Genomic DNA, 23,932 nt, shown 5'->3' with positions numbered 1-23,932 from the left:
TAAAATTTAAAAAACATTATATGACATATGTACAGTATGATTTGAATTGTATGCCTGAAAAATTCATGAGTAGGAGAAAAAAAGCATAAAAGGGTATACACCAAAATGTTTACAGTGTTATTCTGGGAAACAGGATTATGGTTGTTCTCTTCTTTTTTCTTTCCTGTATTTTCTACATGTTTGATGATAAACCTGTATTATTTTGAAGTTCATAAATGACTCTGTTAATATCCTTCCATCAGCATTGATTAGATGGATCGATTAAGTTTATGTCTTTATAGACATTCCACTCTAAGAATGTGATCCCTGAAAAGTGAATTTGTTCTGTATTTCATAGCAGTGAATACAAATTTCATTGTCCATAGAGAATCATTCACCACTATGAACAAGACTTGTATTTTCAGCACAAGCCCTAACGTTTGCCCCTTAAATGTGGTGTGTGTAATTATAGTATAAGAACTGTGAGTAAATTATTTCATTGCCTGTTAAATAACCATTTGTGAAGTCTAGACAACAATTATAAATAGCCATTATTTATAACGTTTCTATTCGAAGTACTTGGGGAATTGTATAATAAATAGGAAACATGACCTACACCTCCTTATATTCTCAAATTATACCAAAAAAAGAGAGAAAATACATAAAATTGGCAAAGACGCTAAATACAGACAAAATCCACTTGGAAAATGTGAGACTAAGCTGAAGTAGATGTTGCGAGCCTGGCATCTGCCTGACAATGCAGAGATCTTATCCTACTGAACTTCATCATGTCGTTCCCTCCTCCCCCAACACACACACAAAAGGCTCTTAAGAAAAACTAGCCCACCTTCCTTCAAACTTCTGTCTCAATATTCCCCCATCCCTAGCTGTGCACTGTCGCTATTCGGGAGTTCCTCACTGTATCCTCACTGGAGTTCCCGGGACCCTGAATTAAAAATCATTTGACATTAACTTATTTTATTCAGAAATATTTACTTAGCTCCTACTTATTGCATAAAGTGGGGCTTTGAGCCAGTAGAAGTACACAAAAATACAAAAATAATGATAGATGGTGGTAAGGACAGTAAAGGAAAAGAAGAGGGAGCTATGAAAGAAAATAATAGGTCGGGGGCGGCTGGGTGGCTCAGTCCAGTAAGCGTCTGCCTTCGGCTCAGGTCATGATCCCAGGGTCCTGGGATGGAGCCCTGAGTTGGGCTCCTTGCTCAGCAGGGAGTCTGCTTCTCCCTCTCCCTCTGCCCCTCCCCCCTGCTCATTCTCTCTCTCTCTCTCTCTCTCTGCCAAATAAAATCTTAAAAAAGACAAAGAAAACAATAGTTCAGAACTTGGCAGGGGATGAGGGGTGGTCGGGAAAGGCCTCTCCATCGCCAAAGGACACCCCACTGAGGAGATCTGATGGATGAGAGGTAGCCAGTGGGAAGAAACGCCTCCCCACAGAGGTGCATGTGCTGCCCCAGGGCAGATGGGGGCTCAGGTGAGTTCAGCAAGCCCAGTGTTGGCCGGTGCGGTAAGGGCAGAATGCTGGAGCCATTTCAGCCTGTGGGGTGCCAGCAACCATGTGCTAGCTGAGGCTTTTATTACGATTATTAACGACAGTAGCAACAGATAAACTGTAGTAAGCATTTTTGATAAGCCAGACATAGGCTAAAAGCTTTAGACATAATAATGGATTAACTCCTTAAAGCAGCCCTTTGAGGTAACTATTATTAAGTGCCTGAGAGGTTAGTAACTTGTCTGGGGTGACATGACTTATAAAGGGCAGGGCTGGGAGCTGCTGACGATAGAGTTCTTACCCTCTTTGTTGGACTGCCTCTCCCTCCTAGTTTTACACCCCGTGGTCTGCTGCACCCAGAGCTGTGGGGGAAAGGAGCCGTTTTTTGAAAGAGGATACTGGAAAAAAACAAAGAAACTGAGATTTATATTCCCAGAAGGATAAACTACCTTCTGGGACATTAAAGACCAAATTCACTCACGTCTAAACCACAGAGGAAGGACAAAGAAATGTGTGTAGCAAACTGTAGTAGAGATCTATGGTTTTTGTCTTCCTGACATCCATTTTCCTTTTTCCTAGTGAAAACAATTTTCTTCGGGAACATACGCCTTCCCCACTCTCACTCTGTGGTGGTTTTAGTGGGGCAAACCCCACTGTTGGCTTTAGAACAGAGCAGATGACCCTTCAAAGCGAGGCACCTGGAACATTCCACCCCCTTGGCCAGTAACTGGTTCAGAGATGGTACGACTGATGGCATATGAGCTCGATCTGGGACTTTCCTGGACTACTGAGAGAGATATAAAGTTACAGCTGCTGGTAGGCACCTCTGCCTCCATGCTGGACAATGCCGTCCGAGAATGAATCCAGTACAGGAGGGAAATGTGCCCAGAGATGAAGAGATGGCATCTTTAGGAATCACTGAGCACATGGATTCAAACACGCCAGAAGCAAGCTTTACTTCTAAACTTTTCAGTTGAATGAACCAACAAATTATTTCTCAGAGAAGCCATTTTGACTTGGATTTTCAACCACAAGGGACCCACTGTGGATGAGAGGCAGAGCAGAGTGGATCGACATGACGGTCAAAGTAAGACCAGTGTTAGCCAACATGGCAGAAGGGTGGCCAGAAAGATCCTCAATTCTATGGCCTTTGGAAAAACCGTCTGGGCAAGCCAGCAGTTGGAGTGAAACTACTCCTCCTCCTCCTTGGAGGCAGGCAGCTGATGATGTGGAAATGCAGGCGCATGCTTCCTGGCTGCTCGAGGTGTGCCATACTTGTGTTAGCTGCAGGAACACCCGAACAAACATGGCCCCTTTCCTCCCGCGAGCCCATCAGCTACTCGGGAGCGCAGAGGCAGCAGGCACAGGTTAGCATGCCTGCATCCTAATTTACCTGCACGCTGAACACAGTGCGGTAAAAGCAGCACCCGATTAAAAAGAAATCTCTTGGTTCTCTGGTCTAGACAGAAGCCTCTTCCACTGAACTATGTCATGAAAGGCCCAATCGCGCAGAGGTCAAAAGATAAGGAGATCTGAAAGATGAACGCTCAGCATTAGTAGCTGTACCATGAGCAGAAAGACCTAAAACTGGAACTAAGGGGATCTAAGTACACTCTGGTCTAGTTCCAGGAATGAAGTTGCTAAAGAAAGAAATCAATCCAGGAAACTGAGGACAGAATGTTAAGGAAGGACACCGCAAGAGGGCCAGTATCAACAACGCCTCTAGCCGCTACGAAACCACATCAGCTCTGGGAAATTTTCTTGGTCTTTCGCAGCCTGAGATCCCTGTGGCTAATGTCTCCTCCTGGCCAGTGACTGTATTTTCCCCAGATTGATTCTACATCCAGCAAGTCCTTAGTGAGGCTGGACGTCAACCATCCTCCCAAGCTCAGGCTCTGGTGCCCAGGAACTAAGCAAGAGCTCTAGGATCTGCGTCCTTCCCTGCCCCAGTCCTTGGCACTGGGAGGTCTTTGGGCCCTGCTACCTTGCTTAGTTCTCACACGCGAATGCTCTCTCCTGAATCCCTGAACATACATGCAGAAGGCCCCCGCTCCCGAGTTCCTGAACGCTGCGCACCCAGCTGAGGTGCCACCAGCTCTCATGGGCCATCTGATGTGCAGGTTGCCTCAACGGCCCCTGAGCCCATCACTGTCTTCTCATCTCTCAAACCTCTTCCTTATGTGGTACACACCTGTGCACGTCTCTTGCCCTGTCTGCCAGGAAGACTCATGAAGTTTCATGCCCAAATCATGGACAATGTAATCCATTTTTTAATGGGGATGGGGTACTGCTAAGTATACATATGATTAAATCAACTGGTAAAATTATATGTATCCACTTATAGAATTGTTTTGCTTCTTCTCAGTTCTTTCTTTTCTTTTTTTTTTTAAGATTTTATTTTAAAGTAATCTCTACACCCATTGCAGAGCTCAAACTCACAACTCCAAGATCAAGACTTACATGCTCCACTGACTGAGCCAGCCAGGCACCCCTCTTTTTAGTCCTTATATTTACAAAATCTCAACATAAAGATCTTATTTAGGATGCTGTTAAAGTAAGACACCTCACTCAACACAAATATGCCTACTGAATTACCTCAATTTTGCTCTAGCTGGGGCCTGAGGTGAGACTATTCTTGAACAAATTTACCAAGGAACAAAAAACAAAACAGAATAAAATGAAAACCCAGTAATACAGACCAAGTCTAATGGACTTGAATAACAACTCTGTTTGGTTCTCTGAGTATTCATTTAGCCGTCATATTCATTCACGCAACAAGTATTCAGTGAGTGTTTACCATGTACCAGACAGTGATCTAGGCCTTAGGGATACAACAGGGGACAAGACATTTTCTGAATATTTCTTATGTGCTGATTATCAAACCATGCTCTGCTCCTTTGTGGAGCCACTAATTAGTAAATCCATCCTTCATTCCTTCCTGCCTTGATGACTCTGCCCAGAATGTACTCTAAAAATGGCATGTCAAGACTTGGTTGTTCAAAGAAATGTTCTTTCCACAGAGACAGTCTTGTGACAGTTATACTAAAATAAAAACTGTGAGATCACCTAATCCACATAATCATCTACAGATGAAAAGGTGGTCCATATAGTGGATAGTGTGTGTTGAAACAGTATTATTTTGATTCTTAATCCAATGTTCTCCTCCTGCACTGCCCAAAATGGTAGCCACTAGCCCCAGGTGGCTACTCAAATTCAGATTTAGAATTTAAAATTCAGTGCCTCAGCTGCACTACCTACATTTCAACTGCTCAAAAGCCACATAAGCTAGTGGCTATCACATTGGATAGCAAAAAAAAAAAAAAAAAAAAAAAGCCTATTTCCATCACTGCAGAAAGTTCTATTGGACAGTGCTATGGGGCTAAAACACTCTGCTTGCATTATTCTAGCTCAGTGTTTCTCAAACTTTAATATGCATAGTATTCGGATCTTGCTAAAATGCTGATTCCAATACAGTAGATCAAGGGTGGGGTCTGAGATTCTATAGTCCTAATAAACTCCAAGCAGAACTGCTCCCGGTTTGAGGACCACACTTGAAGTATGGGAGTATTAAGGTTCCAGCTCAGTACTACAGTTAATACTGCAAGTTTTAGTGTCCTAATAGTTTAACAGATTAATGTATGTGATTTTTTGTCTTCCTAATTAGGTTTTAAACTCCTTAGGAGAGAGCACTGTATCTTCTTCTTCACATCTCTCATCATGGACTGCAGAACGCAGGGATGCATGAGGAGTCAGTTTTCTGTCTACGGTACAGGACATTTGGTACAAATTGCTTCACTGTTACATATAAATACACTTTCTTTTTCTCCTTAAAAGACATTAGGTCTTTAACCTAGACATTTAATGCCTTCAATTTCTTAAAAGTAAAGATACTGGTAGCTATATTATGTCAACTTCAAGAAAAACACATGGGAATTCATCCTTTTTAATGGCTTTAAAATGAATTGTAAATTATATACAGTATATATACTTAAAATAATTTAAGAAATAGTCAAGAAAAATATATAATGTATATTTGATAACTGAAGGGACCCGCTAAATAATCTTCCATCATTACAAACAACTGAATAGCCAAGCTTTATCTTAAAATTAGAAAATGATTAAAATACTTAGAAAACAATACAATCAGAAGTTTTGAGTGTGTCTTTATGTTACTGGGACCTTCCATCCTACCCTGAAAATAGTGAGCAACCTTTTTTATGGGACAGCTGACAGTTGTTGCGGTATGAGCAGGCACCTCTATAAATTCTTACCATAGCTTTCTATCAGCAATTTCCATTTTTCCAGAAATTTCAGCAATCACTATTTGTAATCAGTTATTAAGAATTTTGTAGTTAAGTTTAAAAGGTCAGTCACTTCTGTATTTAAAAGTCACATGTTTATGCATTCAGTTTTTAAGGAAATAAGAGCCCTTTGTGTCTTTCTAAAATGTATTCCTTACAAAGCAACAAGAAAAAGAGTTTTATTAATGCACAAGACTGAAAGAAATGTCAAGTATGCTAGAGTTCTGGTTTTGATTTTGGACTTCAGAGAAAGTTAAAGAAGCAGTGGAACAGAGCTCTTTAATTACAATCCAATGTCCTAGAGAAGAATATTTGGTATCTCTTCCAGTTGCCATTCTAGCTGATGTGAGGAGAAAGTCAACTATGATTAATACAACATAAAATCATTCCACCTAGTCAAGTTCCTCAGGATTATACTGTGTGTACATTACGAACCTCCCTGGTTTTGTTTAAGATCTTGTTGGACAAATTATAAGATGGAAATGTTTTGAGAGTTAAATCAGTACTTTTATTTTTGCTACATAACCTAAACCAGTACAAGTTCGTGCTAAGATTCCTCACACTCCCACTTAACTTTGGGACAGTAACTCAAGGACAGCATTTTTCCCCCCAGGAGGAGAGTAAACAGCTCTGACAGAAAGATGGCAGGCTGATGGCTGAGAACTTGGGTCTGGAGTTGCTGCCTGCATACTAATTCTCCACTCGGCCACCTCGTCATGTGGGCCTGAGGACAATTAGCTATTTCTTTAAGACTCGGTTTCTTCATCTATAAAATGGGAATGAGACTAAGGTTGCTGGGAGCACTAAATGCAATACTGACCTTATGATACAACAGTAAGCAAGTACTTAGCAGTAAGCTTTAAGTGAACGTTAATTACTTTTATTAGATCTGAAAGGGATTTATCATAGCTCAGTGGCCATGAAATATTTTCCTTCATCCCTATCATGCCCCTTTAAGACCCTTTACTTTGTGTTTGTATTTAGAAATCTTCCCTTAAGACATACAAAGTATCTATTTAAGAAATGAAAGAGGTATTTGGGGATTTGGCTTTTAAAAACAAGTATATTATCTGCTCACCCAGAATTGTTCTATAGCCCCCATTCAGAGATAAAATGATTCAAAGTGAGTGTAAATGGAACATATCAATGTAATAAAGGCCATATATGACAAGTACACGATATTCATGAAGAAAAAAAATTTTTTAAATTAAAAAGCTTTTACTCTAAAATCTGGAACAAGAAAAGGATGTTCACTCTCATTACTTTTATTCAACACAGTTTTGGAAGTCCTATCCACAGCAATCAGACAAGAGAAAGAAATAAAAGCCATCCAAATTGATAAGAACGAACAAATGGAAAGATATTCCATGCTCATGGACTGGAAGAATTAATACTGTCAAAATATCCCAAGCAATCTACAGATTCAATGTAATCCTTATCAAAATACCAATGGTATTTTTCACAGAACTAGAAGGAGTAATCCTAAAATTTGTAGGGAACCACAACAGCCAAAGCAATCTTGAGAAAGAACAAAGCTGGAGGTATCACAATCCCAGATTTGCAGATATATGACAAAGCTACAGTAATCAAAACAGTATGGTACTGGCACAGAAACAGACACATAAGTCAATGGAACAGGACAGAGAGCCCAGAAACAAACCCATACTCATATGGTCAATTAATCTATGACAAAGGAGGCAAGAATATACTACAGGAGAAAAGACAGTCTCTTCAATAAATGGTGGTGGGAAAACTGGACAGCTAGATGCAAATGAATGAAACTGGACCACTTTTGGGTGCCTGGGTGGCTCAGTCGGTTAAGTGTCTGCCTTCGGCTCAGGTCATGATCCTGGGGTCCTGGGATTGAGCCCCGCATCGGGGTCCTTGCTCTGTGGGGAGCCTGCTTCTCCCTCTCCTCCCTACTTGTGCTCTCCCTCACTACCTCTGTCTCTCTCTCTCTCAAATAAATAAACAAAATCTAAAAAGAAAAAAAATTTTTTAAAGAAACTGGACCACTTTCTTACACCATACACAAAAATAAACTCAAAATGGATTAAAAACCTAAATGTAAGACCTGAAGCCATAAAACTCCTAAAAGAAAATGTAGGTGGTGATCTCTTGGACATATACCTTAGCAACATTTTTCTGGATATGTCTCCTCAGGCAAAGGAAACCAACAAAATGAAAAAGCAACCCACTGAATGGGAGAAGATATTTGCAAATGATATATCTAATAATGGGTTAACATCCAAAATATATAAAGAACTCTTACAACTAAGCACCAAAAAACCCAAATAATCTGATATTAAAATGGGCAGAGGACCTGAATAGACCTTTTTCCAAAGAAGAGATACAGATGGCCAACAGACACATGAAAAGGTGTTCAACACCACTAATCATCAGAGAAATGCAAAACCAAAATGAGATATCACCCTACACCTGTCAGAATGGCTAGAATCAAAAAGACAAGAAATAACAAGTATTAGCAAAGATGGAGGAGAAAAGGAAACCCCGTATAAATTGATGAAACCACTATGGAAAACAGCATGAAAGTTCTTCAAAAAATTAAAAGTGAAAATGCCATTTGATCCAGTAATTCCACTCCTGAGTATTTACCCAAAGAAAATGAAAACACTAATTTGAAAACATATGCACCTTATGTTTATTGCAGCATTATTTACAATAGTCAAGATATGGAAGCAGCCCAAGTGTCCATCAATAGATGAATGGATAAAGAAGATGTGGTATACATATACAACAGAATACTACTCAGCCATAAAAAGGAATGAAATATTGCCACTTATGACAACATGGATGGACTTAGAGGGTAGATGCTACGTAAAATAAGTCAGACAAAGAAAGACAAATACCATATGATTTCACTTATATGTGGAATCCAAAATAAAACCAAACAAAACAGGAACAGACTCATAAATATAGAGAACAAGCTGATGGTCCCCAGAGGGGAGGGGGTGGGAGGATGGGGAAAATAGGTGAAGAGGATGAAGAGGTACAAACTTATAAAATAAGTAAAAAAAAAAATAATTCAAAGACACTGAAGTATAATTTCAAGATATATATTAACATCCAGATACAGTCAACAACATAAGATGCACTCTTCTAGAAGACAACTAAGTCATGGAGTTGGTGAAGTAAGGTCTGGACAACCCAGAACAAAGTAGAAGTTGGGAACTAAATTATAAGGAAATTTTTTACTTATTCAGGTCAAAAAGAGGATTGTTTTTGTCTTTAATTATCTAGTTTGGTCGTTGCCTATACAAGAATTGTGCCAACTCCTCTCTTTTCTTACAGAGTAGAACTGGCTGAGGCAGAGCAAGAACCATTTTCCTCACTGGGGAGAAGAGACAGTGGTCCCAGCAACAGCCACAAAGGCTGGTCAAACTCCTGTCATCAGCCACAGCGGCTGTGTATCAGCAGTCAGGTGACAAGGGATGATCTGTGCACACTTCCCACATCAGGTTGACCTTTCTCTGAAGGGAGAGCAGTGGCCATGTCCATGTTGAAGATGTTTACAACAGTACTAGCCAGTAACAGAGAATCCATGTCCTCCTCTGGTCATAGGGTGTGGGGAGTCTGGAGCCAGTAAGAGAAACAGGCTTGAAGCTTCACGTTCATACAGCATGTTCCCATCTGGTCGTACCACAACTCAGCTGAACACGTCCTCCTGAGGTTAGTGTAGTTAGTTTACATTACCAAGAAAATGAAGTGCTGAGAGGAAGATGGTGTGTTCAGGAGACATCAGTAACCTACTAGGTGGCAGCTCTGGAAGCTATGCTCCTGTCTTTCCACTGGCAGAGTGTGAGGAAAGTTCCAGAAAGGAACTAGTTATGCTAGATTTCACAAGATATGGCTCTTGCGGCCCTTGCTTTTATTTGTCTACACTGTCAAAGCAAATAAGCTTACAAAACTAGGGTTTTCCAAGCCTCTGTTCAAAATTTTCCATTGGTTTTAAAAACGGTTCAATAGCAGCTTTTCCCCCCTCCTAGCCCGAATCCACTGAAGGCTGTATATTCCAGTTGGTCATAAGGTCTCTTCAGTCTTTTCAGTCTAGAATAGTGTCCCCATTTTTGTTTTTGTTTTTTCAAATGACAATGACTTTTTGAAGAGTCAGAATGGTTGTCTTGTAGAAGGGCCCATGTTCTAGATTTGGTTGTTTCCTTATATTGTCTGTTATATTCTGCAAGCCCTTCTATTTCCTGTTGATTGCATTAGGTTAAACATTCTTGGGAAAAAGATTTCATTGGTGATGTTGTACACTTCATATTGTTTCACACCAAAGAACGTATCAGACTATCCCATTACTACTGAATTTAGGAGAAATCACTTGGTTAAACTGGTGAGCACCAGATTTCTCCATTATAAGGTTTTTTTTTTTTTTCCTTTACTGATGGTTAGTAGATGTAATTTTTTGGTATTGTGTCAATATCCTATTCCTCAATATCTTTTCTATTTTCAAGTTATTTTTTATGTAGTATTTGTAGTCTACCAACTACAATCCTTCTGCAACGTTCATTATTTGGGCTGTGAATCCAGTGAGGCAAAATCTCCCCGTTCTTGTCCACCAGTGTTACATTCATGGGCCTAACTCCAGGTAAAGATGGAGTTACTCTACTCTCCAAGTAGGACAGTACAGGCCCTCTGCTGGACAGGGGATTGCATCAGGATAAGGATGGGAGTCATTCTCTACCCAGAACTCTAAGAACAATGCTAACCATCTGGTAAAATTAGTTCCGTGTTAACATTTTTTTTTATTTTTTAAAAAGTAATATATATGCAATTGTTTTTAAGAATAAAACAGTGCTAAAAGACTTAAAACAGAAACAGTAGTGGTTTGGTCACCAGAGTCAACCACTTTTTCTTTTAATTATTTTATTTATCTATTTAAGAGAGAGAGAGAGAGTGTGAGAGAGAGAGAGAGCATGGGGGGGGGATGGAGAAGCAGGTTCCCCGCTGAGCAGGGAGCCTGACATGGGGCTCAATTCCAGGACCCTAAGATCATGACCTGAGCTAAAGGCAGAAGCTTAACCCACTGAGCCACCCGAGGTGCCCCTGGAGTCAACCACTTTTAACCTTTGTAGATATTCCTTCTGATACTTACCTCCATATGTCTAAATAATTTAAAATTTTTAGTCATTATCTCTGACTTCCCATTATAATAGATGAAGATGAGCTGTTTTTCCTGTGTCTTGCTTTGGAGGAGAAATAGGTGTAAATTCCTAGCGCTACCACACTGAATTCTGACAGCAACTAGCACAATTAGGAGGCTTTAAAGATATTCGCTGAGTGTCACTGGATGAATGACACAGAGACCCAAAAGCACAAAGCCAGGATTCATTCTGCAGTTTCTCATAGCAAGTACGCACTGAGCAGAAGGCTGGAGAAATACATAATCTCCCAAAGTCACATATACTAAATTGTTCTTGGAAAACATTAAAATTCAACATATTAAAATATTTTTTAAAGGACTGTCACGAAACTAATTTGAACGACTCAGTAAAAAATTTCCTCAGCCAAAAAATATTTTTCAAGTACATTCTTAATCAGCAGTAGAGAAAAGAAGAATTCAGGTTTAAGAAAGTAATCTTTTCTAAATATTAATGAGCAAACGGGCCTGAAAATATATGGGAGATCTTCCTTGCAGTCCTGTAGGCTCAGAACTCAGCCTTTTGCTGTGCAGAATTTCGAAGTTTGATGCCAAGCCAAAAAAAAAAAAAGGATGTATAAATTATGAAAACTCTGAAAAGACTCCCACCTCATTAATATGTCTCAAAATACATTGCTTAAGGGTAAGGTTAATTAAATCACAGTATACATAAATTTGAAATGTACTGGTAATCAATCACAGACAAAACTATGTTACATAGAGACAAAATGGGAGTAGTGGACATTAACACAAGTTAAATAAAAACAGATTCATGCCATGGAAGGAATTTTTCACCTGACTTACTGTGGACTCTGTACTAACCAGCTTTCGGGAATATCTGTGGCAAAAATTAATGGAAGAACTACATATTCTTCTTCACTTGGGGCCCTTCAAAGTAGTGAATCGTCCACTTAGTACTCAAGAATTTCTGAAGCCAACTTCAGTGAGCATCGAGTTTTCTAGCAAGGCAGTAAAACTCTTAAATTTACTGGCTAAATTATGTCATTTTATGAATTTTCCAAGAACTCTATTTCTTTGGTTGGTTCTTGTCTGTCTTCGGGCCCTACACTTTCATTGCATTTCAACTCTTTCGCAAGAAGGGAAAAGAAAGAAATTCAAATGAGCCATTTCAATTGCTTGTTAATAGTGTGACAAAATAAAACCAACATTTTTGTTTTCGTTCCTTATAATTAGCTGCAGGTTCCAAGTCTTCATGCATTCTCACTAATAAAAGCAATCTAGAGCAGGTTACTTTCTGTAACTGGAATAATTTCATTCTTTGTCATGGTATTTCCTGGATATATCTAGCTTTTATTATTATTATTATTTTTTAGATTTTATTTATTTATTTGAAAGAGAGAGACACAGCGATAGAGGGAACACAAGCAGGAGGAGTGGGAGAGGGAGAAGCAGGCCTCCCGCCAAGCAGGGAGCCCGATGCAGGGCTCCATCCCAGGACCCTGGGATCATGACCTGAGCCGAAGGCAGACGCTTAACGACTGAGCCACCCAGGCGCCCCATATCTAGCTTTTATTACACAGAATCTTAGAATGGGAAGGTTCTTAGAGATGAGCTACCTCAAACCCGCACCCGAGGCATCTTCCCAGCAAGTGCTAATAAGAGGAAATGGTATACAGTTGACAAAGCAAAGGCTTGGGAACCAGATAGATTTAATCATCTGTAAATAAGGCTAGCAACAGATTTCCAGAAGGTCCTTGGGCAGATTATGTAATGCAACGGATGCACAAGAGCCTGAGCATATTGCAATGGATAGAACCCCAGGCTTTGATGTTGGAGCTGACCCCAGCTGGACACATGTTCCAGCTCTGCCCCTTCACAGCTGTGTGTCTCCGGGCAGGTTCCTTACCTTCTTTAAGGCTCATATTCCCCATCTGTAAAATGGAGAAAATAATGCACCCAATTCATGATGTTATTTTTAAAGACTGGATGGGCTAACATACGTGATGCTCAAGTAACATCAGCTATTATTATTAGGCCAATTCAGATGAAAAGCTGGACACTGGATAAACCTACTTCCAAGGTTCTCGGATTAATAATACTATGTCTCTAATAAAGGCAGCTATGTTTAGAACTGAAAATTTTAATTTGTAAGAGAGGAAAATCAATGTTAAACACTCATGGTCTGTATAGTAGGAAAAAATGCATCCTATATCTTTAAGATCCCCTAATATCGGGGCACCTGGGTGGCTCAGTCGTTAGACATCTGCCTTCGGCTCGGGTCATGATCTCAGGGTCCTGGGATCGAGCCCCCACCTCAGGCTCCCTGCTCGGCTGGGGGCCTGCTTCTCCCTCTCCCAGTCCCCCTGCTTTTGTTCCCTGTCTCACTGTGCCTCTCTCTGTCAAATAAATAAAATCTTTAAAAAAAAGATCCCCTAATATCTTCACACAAAAATATTTATTATGTTCTTCCTAAGCATAACTATTCAATAAAAGACAGAGGAGGGGACCCAAAGAGGATAATACAGGCTAATTCCATGAGGAGAGTTCAATCCAGAAAAAGTATAAGGTATCTATGCTCACCAGAATAACCTAGTGCATAAGGCAGCGTAAGCTAAGTGGCAAATAAGGGGTGCCAAATACTGAGTTCCAAGGAGCCAGGGCACGCCCAATTTCAGGGCCAGTGGTCAAAGAGGGAGGGGGTGGGATCTGAGCTGGGCCCTAAAGGCCGGTATTTGCAGAGGAGGCAAGGAAGACGAAGGTCGTTATTTCAGGCAGAATGTGCTGTCCTGTCCCAACTCCATCTCCAGTTTAAACTAATGATAAGGCTGCAAAGCTGCATCTCAGAGGTTCTGCGATTTGGTATGAGAAGAAGGGAGAGATAAGGGCCGCCTCGCCCCACAGGGAGCTAGGTTAGAAATCCGAGGAGCACCGTAAATGAATGGCTCAGGCCCCTGCCAGCGGCCCTGATTTCTGGGTGTTCCCAGGCACGCGGGGCGGCGCCAAGTGCACTGCTGAACTTTGTGGGGGGCAAGAGTACACGCCCCACAAGCTCTAGACGGATCCACACAGAAGGGGTTTGTGTGAATACAAGAGTTCAAAGAGCCCAGGGTTAAAATATCCATCGCCCTTAAGCCTGTCTTGCTGCACTTCCATGAGCCACGCTCAGAGCTCCCAGGTTAGGGCCTACCGGGGCTCAAAGCCACAGATCTCCTTTCCGCTCTGGGACCGCGTACCCCCTCACCCTCCATCCCCGCCCCTGCATACTGACCATCAACTCTCCATGACTCAAAGGCAGCCTCTGCTTTCTCCTCCCACAGTCCCTTTCTCACAGAGTGCACATGCCTCGTCCAACAGCTGTCTAAACCGGACACCTAAAAGTCACCACAGACTCCTTGCTCTCTCTTCCCGAGGTTTGGCAAGAGACTGCTCACTCCTCTCCCCAGTCTCCTCTCACCTCCTCTAATCTATCTTTTCTCTGGACTGCTGCCTCAAAGAGTATCACCTATAGGATTAAAATCTTAACTCCTCTTAGCAAGACATAAAGGGCATCATTACCCGGCCTTAGCCGACCAGTCTGACCTGAGCTTCCAACACTCTTCCCTTAAAACTTGCATTCTGGCAACGTCTAATTACCTGAGAGGTCCCTGAACCTACCCCGCCTTGGGGCCTCTCTGACACCCTCTTCCCTCACCACCGTGCTTACAGCTTGGAAAGCTTCTATTCATCCTTCTGGCCTTAGCTGCAGTGCTATTTCTGTTCTGATTCTTTCTTGACACCTGCCCATGTACTGAGGTGCTGCCCGTCTGGGTATCTGATAGAACTACCTTGGTTCACCTGCTTCGTAAGCCCTTGGAATCAGGGACACAAGCCTTTCTCCTTCAAGCCCTAGCCCCTCGCACACGGTAGCCCACCCAAGCCAGAATTCGTTAAGCAAATGACTGAACTTTAAAATGAAGAGAGGAATCAATATTATTTGGTTAAAATCAACAAGTTTGAAGAAATCCCCTGCAAACATTAGTTTATTTAATGGGGGGCAGGGGAGAGGGTGGACTTGCATGGGGATCTTCTCCACCAGTTTATCTTCCCTTTGAAACTGCCAATGAAATGATCTCACACGTGTTGTCCAATAGGACAAAACATCAACGTAGCATTTGTTTAAAAGAAATAACCTCTATGGTACTACCTGAATTTACAGTTTTTGGACTTTTTTCAGCTGGCACTCAAATTTATCTAGAACATTTTCAACCCCTTCTCCGCTAACAAAACAACAAAAATAGAACCGAAAAACACTACGGAAATTTAGAACCAGCCAGGAAACAGGGAATTTAGCTCTAATTCAGCATTGAGGACTCTCAAAATGACTTTCAAAGCCCCTATTTAAACTGGGGAATATTATGAAATTGTTAGAAGGGCTCCTCTCCTCTGCATCCCCTGAGAAAAAGGATGACACACAGATTCATACCTGAAGTTGTAGGACTGAACTCTAAAATCTTCGAGTTTTGAGTATTTGGTAAATTGCAATCATTTACTTTCCTTGGGAACTAATAGAAACCATCTGCTTAATGATAAAGCTGAGCTCTGCAATTATTTGAGGAAAAATGTGCCACAGTCAGCATAAAAGAGGCTTATTGAGGAAGCCTGCTAGACATATGTATTCTTTTTATAATTAAAGCCAATCGCATTCATTAATTTAAAAACGCTGTTGTGATCAGCTGCCCCTATTTCTTATTATCAGCACCACCCTTGTTAATATGCCCCTATGCAACCTCCAATTTTAAACTTACAGAGGTTAAATAACTATAATTGTACAGATGGTGGTGATCACACATCAGAATGTTGAGGCGATCATGAGAAAAAATAAAGACGGGGAAATAAACGTCTACCGTAAACCACATAGCTGCCTTCTGGGTCTCCTACCTGTGTGTAGCCGAGTTATTTTCCTTTCCTAGCAAACAGGAAGACGGCTGTGAGCGCTCCAAACAGAATTCCTTTGAACCGGCCATCTCTCAAAGCTCCTGGTCATTCTAACAGCAGCTCTGCTAGCAGCTGTGAAGAGCCCCAGAAAAACAGCAGCCTACAGAACGGGAAGAGAAGAACCAACGTCTCCCCTCAGTGGCTGTAAATATTGATCCACCTGTGAGGAATAAGGGCGCCACCGTGGTCCGATGGCAAATAAATAAAGAAGGAGGAGGGCAGAGCAAAGAGAAACACACACATTGGGGCCAACAGCTCCAGTCGCTTTCTCCTCTCTGTGTGTGGCCCAAGGGAGGAGGAGATGTTTATTTGGACATCCTCCCTTCAGAAAAGCAGCCAGTCGACCGTCTGCCTTTGGATGGGTCCAACGCTAGAGCTCGGTTAATTTCACAGGGTTTTTAACCAATGCAATGCAAGATTTTGAATTTTTAAAACCATTTGGTAGGAAGCAGCTGACCCACACCACCCCAGCCCACCAAAAACTCCCACTCTGGTTCGTAATGTTCAACTAGTCCTTATGATGGTCCTTAACCTACAGAATGGCATTCGGGTGAAAAAGATGAGTTTTGTAAAGTATGAGAGATACCAGCTGAAATCTCCCTTAGCCCCACAAACGTGAGTTACAGGATGGCCAACCCCGTTGCAGGGACGAGCGGGAAAGTCACAGAAATCAGTAAGATTCCCGAGGGACCACCAGCGCCAGGGGCATCAGTGCTGGGGAGGAGGCATCCTTCCTCCTCTTTGGAAAAGGAGCGGAGGACATGCAAAGAGCTGGGCTCAGGCAGCCCCCAGCGGTCGCAGCCAGCAGCGGCTCTCTCAGGAATGTCGGTAAAGACCCCGTTCTAAAGCCGAGTAAACCCAACGATTTTATGGCCAACAGGGAAGTGGGGTCAGAATATGAATATTTGTCTGCCACCCCCAATTTTTTTTTTCTTTTTCCAAGCCAGTCCATTGTAACACATTATTGCAAGGTATCTGGGCTCTAGAATCAGAGGGATCTCGTGTCTCCCCAGCTCTGTCATCGTGGGCCAGTTAGTTAACCTCCTTGCGCTCCAGTTCCGCCATCTATAAACTACAGGCAGTATCAGGTAATCCGGACGTGATGGAGTGAAATGTGCCACAGCACTGCTCTTAAGAGAGTGGGGTGGACAGCTGGACTGCCAGGCTTCAAGCCTGTTTCTGCCACTTACCCTGAGTGACCAGCTGGCAAGTCACGGAATGTCTGCCTCAGTTTCCTCCTTTGAAAAACGGGGATAATAAAAATCCCCATTGAGTTGTGGTAAGCGCTAAAAGTAAGCTGATGCTATAAAGGGTCTTAGAACTGAATTCATTTTGCTTATTATTATGAACATTAAAAGAGAGAACGCAGGGCGCCTAGGTAGCTCAGTCGGTTAAGCGGCTGCCTTCAGCTCAGGTCATGATCCCAGGGTCCTGGGATCGAGTCCCGCAAAGGGCTCCCGGCTCAGCTGGGAGCCTGCTTCTCCCTCTGCCTGCCACTCCCCCTGCTTGTGTGTGCTCTCTCTCTCTCTGTGTGTCAAATAAATAAGTAAAATCATCAAAAAAATGAGAGAGATAATGCACATAAGCCTTGCATGTATTAAGTGCTCATTACATAGTACCTATCATTCTTATTGTAAAGAAATTAGAAAATACAAATGAGCAAAGTAAAATAACTGATAATCTTTAAATGGAAACTCTTAGAATTATGTGCAACACTATAAAAATTGGCCGAAATTGTTCTTAGAGAAAGACACTATTTCTAAGAAAATAATGGAAACATATTTCCCTAATTATCCTTTAAAAAGGAATCTGGAATAGGACGCTGATGTGTTCCAAAGGTGAGAGGTGACCTCTATATGTCCCTTTAGACTCCTTAACAGTGTACACGTTATTCCATGGAGGAACCAGCAGCCTATATACAACAGTGCAAGCATCACATGAGGTCAGGCACATTCCTATTAAAAAGAGGAAAATTCTGGGGGCACCTGGGTGGCTCAGTCGGTTAGGCGTCTGCCTTCGGCTCGGGTCATGGTCCCAGGGTCCTGGGATCGAGTCCCACATCGGGCTCCCTGCCCTTTGCCTGCCTCTCTGCCTACTTGTGCTCTCTATCTCTCTGTCAAATAAATAAAATCTTAAAAAAAAAAAAAAGAGGAAAATACTGGGGCACCTGGGTGGCTGTTAGTTAAGATGCCCAACTCTTGGGTGCCTGGGTGGCTCAGTCGGTTGGGCATCTGCCTTTAGCTCAGGTCATGATCCCAGGGTCCTGGGATCAAACCCAGCATTGGGCTCCCTGCTTGGTGGGGAGTCTGCTTCTCCCTCTGCCCTTCCCCCCCACTCCTGCTCGCTAGCTCACTCTTGCACCCAAAAAATAAATAAAATCTTTAAAAAAAAAGGTGCCCGACTCTTGGTTTCGGCTCAGGTCATGATCTCAGGGTCATAAGATCAAGCCCCCCCATCACCTCCCAGTGGACACTGCTCAGCGGGGTGTCTGCTTCTCTGCCTTCCTCTCCTTCTCCCTCTGCCCCTCCCCCCCACTCCTTCTGCCCCTCCCCACACAGACACGAATTAAATAAGTAAATCTTAAAAAAAGAGGAAATTTCAGGTTTAAACAAGATGTTTAGCCAAAGCCAAGAGAATAAAGGGAATCAATTATTAATGCCGACAAATCCAAGTTCATAGTAGAGGTTTTAAAACATAGACTTTCCCCCTAAAACCTAGGTTCAAGTTCCCTTCAGCAACTCTTTCCCTAAGGCACTTGGCAATAATGGGTATTAATATGAAAATTCCTCTAGTTTGAAGAAAACAGAATGGACCTAGAGCTTTTTTTTTTTTTTAAGTAACTCAGAGTACCTTACTAGGTAGTGTGATTCAGACACTTAGATGGCATGGTCCATTTAAAAGTACCACTTTTGTGGGTGGCTTTAAAAAAAAAATCTCCAAACTCTTGTAGAATATACAAATTCCAGGAGAATATAGAGGCAAATAGAATAAACTTAGCCCAAATACTTTTTTTTTTCCCTTTGGATTAAATAGTATTATTGTGTTTAAAAACGTGGAAACCAAAAATCTTATGTAGGAGTATAAGATGAGCTTAGCAACGTTTATTTTCTTTGCTTTTCTTATTCCTACCTCTAAAATTTAATATCTTTCACAACATATATCTACCTGAGTACTACATTTACATAACTAATTTTTTAAGTAAGGAAGCACAAAAATAATTATTTCCAATGTTTTGTCAAGTTTCAAATGACATAAGAGCTAAGGGTTGAAATTCTTCTCATTATGGTTTTTTATGGTTTAACACATAATTGTGAAATATAACAAATGAATATTTGTAAGTTATAATACATTCCAAATATTTTAACAGAAATGAAATGAAATTTACTTATTAAAGAATAGCTTTCTAAAACTGTCCCTGTAGAATCCTTCTAGAATGATTTACTATTATTCTATTTATTATTTCCATATAGCATCTTCTTCAAATTCTACTTGGTTACTCCTAATTAGCAATAGCCTTACCCCTATTCCCAGTGCATATAAGCCTTCCATTATTCCAAGGGGCCTAGGGAGTAAAAAGAATGACACCTTTCAGTATTTAATCACCAAATTTGAGTTTCTTTTCAAATAGCCTGAAGGTAAGTCTGAGATATTATGTGTCTCTTAATTCCACTTTGAAGGTAAGCAAACATTTACCACCCCACTCAGTTCCTGAATACAATCAATATTCTTTTCTGGGATTCAGACCTAAAGTCCTATTGATTATGTTCAAGTGGTCACTTACAAGGGTGCCCTGGGCAATTGCTTCTTGAAATTCCTAAGTGAAGTTCTCTGGCCTTGGCACAGGCAAAAAGCCAATGACTTCATCTCCACCCTCCCCCAGTTTAAAAGGTTTCACTGGCTTCCCCGGTCAGAGGAAGAAGCCCCCAGATGGAGACGACAAGGTCCTCCTATCTGTCCAGCTGCATCCCCCCCACACACCTGTCTTTGTTCTTCCTAACGGCCATCACCACCATAGCCACAACAACAGTGATAACTAAAACCTATACAGGGCCTTCGCATTATCTAGAAAGTAATTCATTTAATCCTTACAACCACCCTTGAAGGGAACGACTATTATTGCCCCCACTTTGCAGAAGAGATTAAGTGAACTGCTTGAGATTATCCAGCTAGCAAGTGCGGTAGCCAGGATTCAAACACGCAGTCTGGGTCCAGGTCTGCGCTCTCGCATCTTGACCCTTATTCAGAGACGGGGTCTAGCACAAAGTAGGGCCTCAATCCATCTTTATCAAATGACTGAACAAATGAGGGGTGACTGAATGGCTCATTTGGTTGAGGGTCTGCCTTCAGCTCGGGTCATGATCTCAGGGTCCTGGGATCGGGCCCCGCTTTGAGCTCTCTGTTCGGCAGGGAGTCTGCTTCCCCCTCTTACTCTCCCTCTGTTCTCTCTCTCAAATGAATAGATGAAATCTTTGAAAAAAATTTTTTAAAAAATGACTGAACAAGTGAGGTTTTTTTTTTTTTTAAGATTTTATTTATTTATTTGACAGAGAGATTGACAGCGAGAGAGGGAGCGTAAGCAGGGGGAGTGGGAGAGGGAGAAGCAGGCGTCCCACTGAGCGGGGAGCCCGATGCAGGGCTCGATCCCAGGACCCTGGGATCATGACCTGAGCCGAAGGCAGACGCTTAACATATGAGACGCCCCTGAACATATGAGTTCTATAATTAGTCAAGAAGTCTCTACAGTGAAACCTGACCTCTTAATTTTCTACTGTACAAGACCGCAGTATGGGCTTCAAAGAAGGATTCAAATATTTAACAAATATTTCTAAGCATCTGCAATGTGCCAGGTAACCAGGCTAGAAAGAAATAGTGCCCTCCTTCAAAGAGCTTACACTCGGTGTAGGACACACACCAAAACAGGCTATTAATTTCCAGGCCTAGGGACCAAAAACCTCGTCATAGCTGCACTGAGTTAAGCCTTTAAGACAATGGTTAGACGCTTTTTAAATAAAATGTTTATTCCAAACATATGCATTCTACTTAACCTTTTGTGGACTGGCCTGGGAACAGTGCCTGGAATGAGGAACAACCCAATAAGCTGATGGATGAAGGAAGGGACAAATGAAGGAAACAAGTGAACTGGACCTGATCACATTGGGAAAATGCATTTCAAATTCTAAATAACTTGCAAGCTCAAGTAGTTCAGATCTCTGTACACTAGAGCAGGGGATGACTCTAGTCTGCAACTATCCCCCACCCCCAGATGCTTCCCTCAAAATAAGGGGGCAAATCAATAATCAAAATAGCAAATACAACTCCAGATTTTATAGCACCGTTCACACACAATCCTCTCTTCCTTTCTGCAAAAGCTCTATTTTTAAAGATGCCCATGTTTGTTTAAAAGTTGCTTTAGGCATTGGGAGGATGGGATCTATCCTGATGTTATCTGTCATGCACAATTCGTAGAACACTTGAATTATTACAATTCTGAGGTTTCTGTGGGAGTCATCTTGTTTTTACAAAATTGGCAAATCAAAATTCTAGGTTTCATGACTGTTTTATGTAACCATGCAAAGTTTTTCTCTCTATAAAAAAGGTTCCTCAAACACACACTAAGATACTCATTCCAAAATCATCCCAATTGCATTTCTTCAATCAAAAAGTGAACAGCTTTGACATTTTAAAATAAGAAACTGTCTCCTTCGGAATTTGATTAGGCTATTCTAAAAGCAGGCTGAATTCATTAAAACTGGCTTTTAGAGAGAGAGTTCACATGCTTAGTAACTGGCATATTGTAGTGATGACAGCCTCCCAATCAGGTTTTCAAATACAACAGCGTCTCTAAAAACTGGATAAAGGCAGGTCACACACAAGCCACTCAGCAGAAATGTGTTTCAATACTGTTTAATCCTACAAACTCCACATTTTCATAATAATTGTATTTTCGCATAAATAAAATGTAATATTTATGCCTTAGATTAGTATATACATATTCTTATGTAAGAAATGTAAGAGATACCCTGCAGAATAAGAATACCACCTTCATTCAAAAGTAACACACAAAAGAGCATTTCATAATTCTTCTCTTTGTTCATTATTACCATGAAGGGTGAAAAAGGGAGGGAACAGCCAATAATTTGTTAATAGTTTAGTAAGAGAAATGCCAGGTTAATTAAAACAAAAAAGCACAATGTTTCCTAAGATTTACTGCCATTTTATTGAAGGGCAAACTTTCTTTAAAATTCCAGATGTGAAACTGCCTTAGGAAAATTCCGATGCTGTTGTGGAAAATGCAGGGAAGGTCTCCAACAGGACGCTGCTTGTCTGGGTCCCCCAGCCGCCTCTACCCGGGGCCAGCAGATGCCAGCCAGGAGTGGGCGCTGGATCACAAACTTGCGGGGACAAGCACCGCTGTTGCCTTTGGGTCACTAAGCTACAAAGAAACACTCTGTTTTAAAAGTCGTCTTACAGAAAGTAATAAAGTGCTATTTCTTGGTTTTTAGGACCTTACCTTCTTTTAAAGAACCTCATTTTCCCATGCAAGAGCCAGAGCTGATATATATATATATTATATTATATATATGTACTATATATATATATCAGCTCTGGCTCTTGCATGGGAAAATGAGATGCTTTTATGTACTATATATAATATAATATATATATATATAATCAATACGGTATAAACTGCAGCCGAGAGAAGCTACGTGGAGGAGGCAGAGCTTAGCGTTCGAAGTCCAAGTTTATTGAATTAGTTAATTTTCTTAGTGAAAGTGCTAGCAAACAGGCAGGAATTTTTTTAATCTGACATTTAACCAGGTGTTCTCAATTGCATGATTGGCTGTATACATTTCTCATCTGTAAGAAGTCCTAGCTTTTAGGCTGCAATCGAAGAGGGTAAATTTCTGTACAAAATTAAGAAGTTGGGAGCATTAAGGAGTTTGAAAAAGGAGCATTTCTACCTCCCCAGCCAACCACCTCCAAAAAAAAAAAAAAAAAAAACCAAAAGACAATGAGTTCAGGTCTCTGTGAAGTGCCAGACAAGCACCGAAACTCCTACAAAGAAATCATTTTTTCTTCCTTGTCATTACCATCCTAATCTCATTTCAGACTGTTATCTAGTGGCTTCTAGAAAGCAACCTTAATCTATATAGTCCATTGGAGCTGTCAGAGATCTTTTTTTTCTTTTTTGAGATTTTATTTTTTTTTGTCATCTCTACACCCAAGGTGGGGCTCGAACTCACAACCCCGAAATCAAGAGCCACACCCTCCACCAGCTGAACCAGCCAGACGCCTGCTGTCAGAGATCTTATATTCAGAAAAGTTATTTTGATATCAAGATGCTTAAACACACCTTCCTAATTAAAATGTACCAAAATAAAACCTACTTAAGACTTTTCACATGAAGGGAAACATCCTGGTCTTTCTTTCCTTAGCTACAGGCAACCGGTCTGCTCTTGGTTCTGGTATCCATCCTACCTGACTGGACTGACCTTAATTAAAGCAGTCTTTATCATGTGCCCAAGCGGGGGGGGGGGGGGGGGCAGCTACATTCCAGGGGTGAAATTTGGGGCCTGTGCTGAAGGGCTTTATACAATCCACAAAGGGCAGGCAAGTAAAACAATTTTAACCACGTGCCCTGAACATTGCTTCACAAAATTAATGCGCTAACCGATCATTCTACACACCCTGGAAAAGAAGTGAACAGGAGTAAGTTCTTCAAACTTAAGGTAGAGAAGTAAATTTTTGGATACCCCAGATAAAATGGGAAATCTTTTGACATTTATTTATTCTTAATCTTCAAACTCAGTATTGAAACTTATTTATACCATTTCTATTGTCTGGGACTATTTGTTGGATGGTGTAGATATAACGTCAGAGACCAAGAGCGAGAAAGAGAGAATATGTGATTTTCCATGGAGGGCAAGCATTTATTATTTCCATATTTTATTGTGAACAGGGCAGCTATTTAGTTACGTCTGTGCTTTGCTATGGCTGAAGCCAGGATCCCCAGGCCTGGACAGGCAGCTTACAGATGGCCAC

General features: G+C 41.3%; 1 protein-coding gene across 5 annotated transcripts in view; it reads right to left on the bottom strand.

Moving 5' to 3' along the window:
• PRICKLE1 (prickle planar cell polarity protein 1) overlaps window positions 1–23,932 on the bottom strand; it is a 109,479-nt gene that overhangs the window by 57,254 nt on the left and 28,293 nt on the right. The window contains exon 1 of one of the 5 annotated variants that reach the window (XM_035002846.1): window positions 15,833–17,317. The exons of the other annotated variants lie outside the window; for them this stretch is intronic. The gene's annotated coding sequence lies outside the window, so the exon portion shown is untranslated. Of the gene's footprint in view, window positions 1–15,832; window positions 17,318–23,932 lie in introns of those variants that run through there. 5 annotated transcript variants of the gene reach the window in all.

This window comes from Mirounga leonina, unplaced genomic scaffold (genome assembly GCF_011800145.1).
Source record: "Mirounga leonina isolate KUSES-001 unplaced genomic scaffold, KU_Mleo_1.0 Mir_126, whole genome shotgun sequence".
NCBI classification, from domain to species: domain Eukaryota; kingdom Metazoa; phylum Chordata; class Mammalia; order Carnivora; family Phocidae; genus Mirounga; species Mirounga leonina.
The sequence above is the reverse complement of the archived record's forward strand: the minus strand, read 5'-3'. Positions and strand labels throughout refer to the sequence as shown.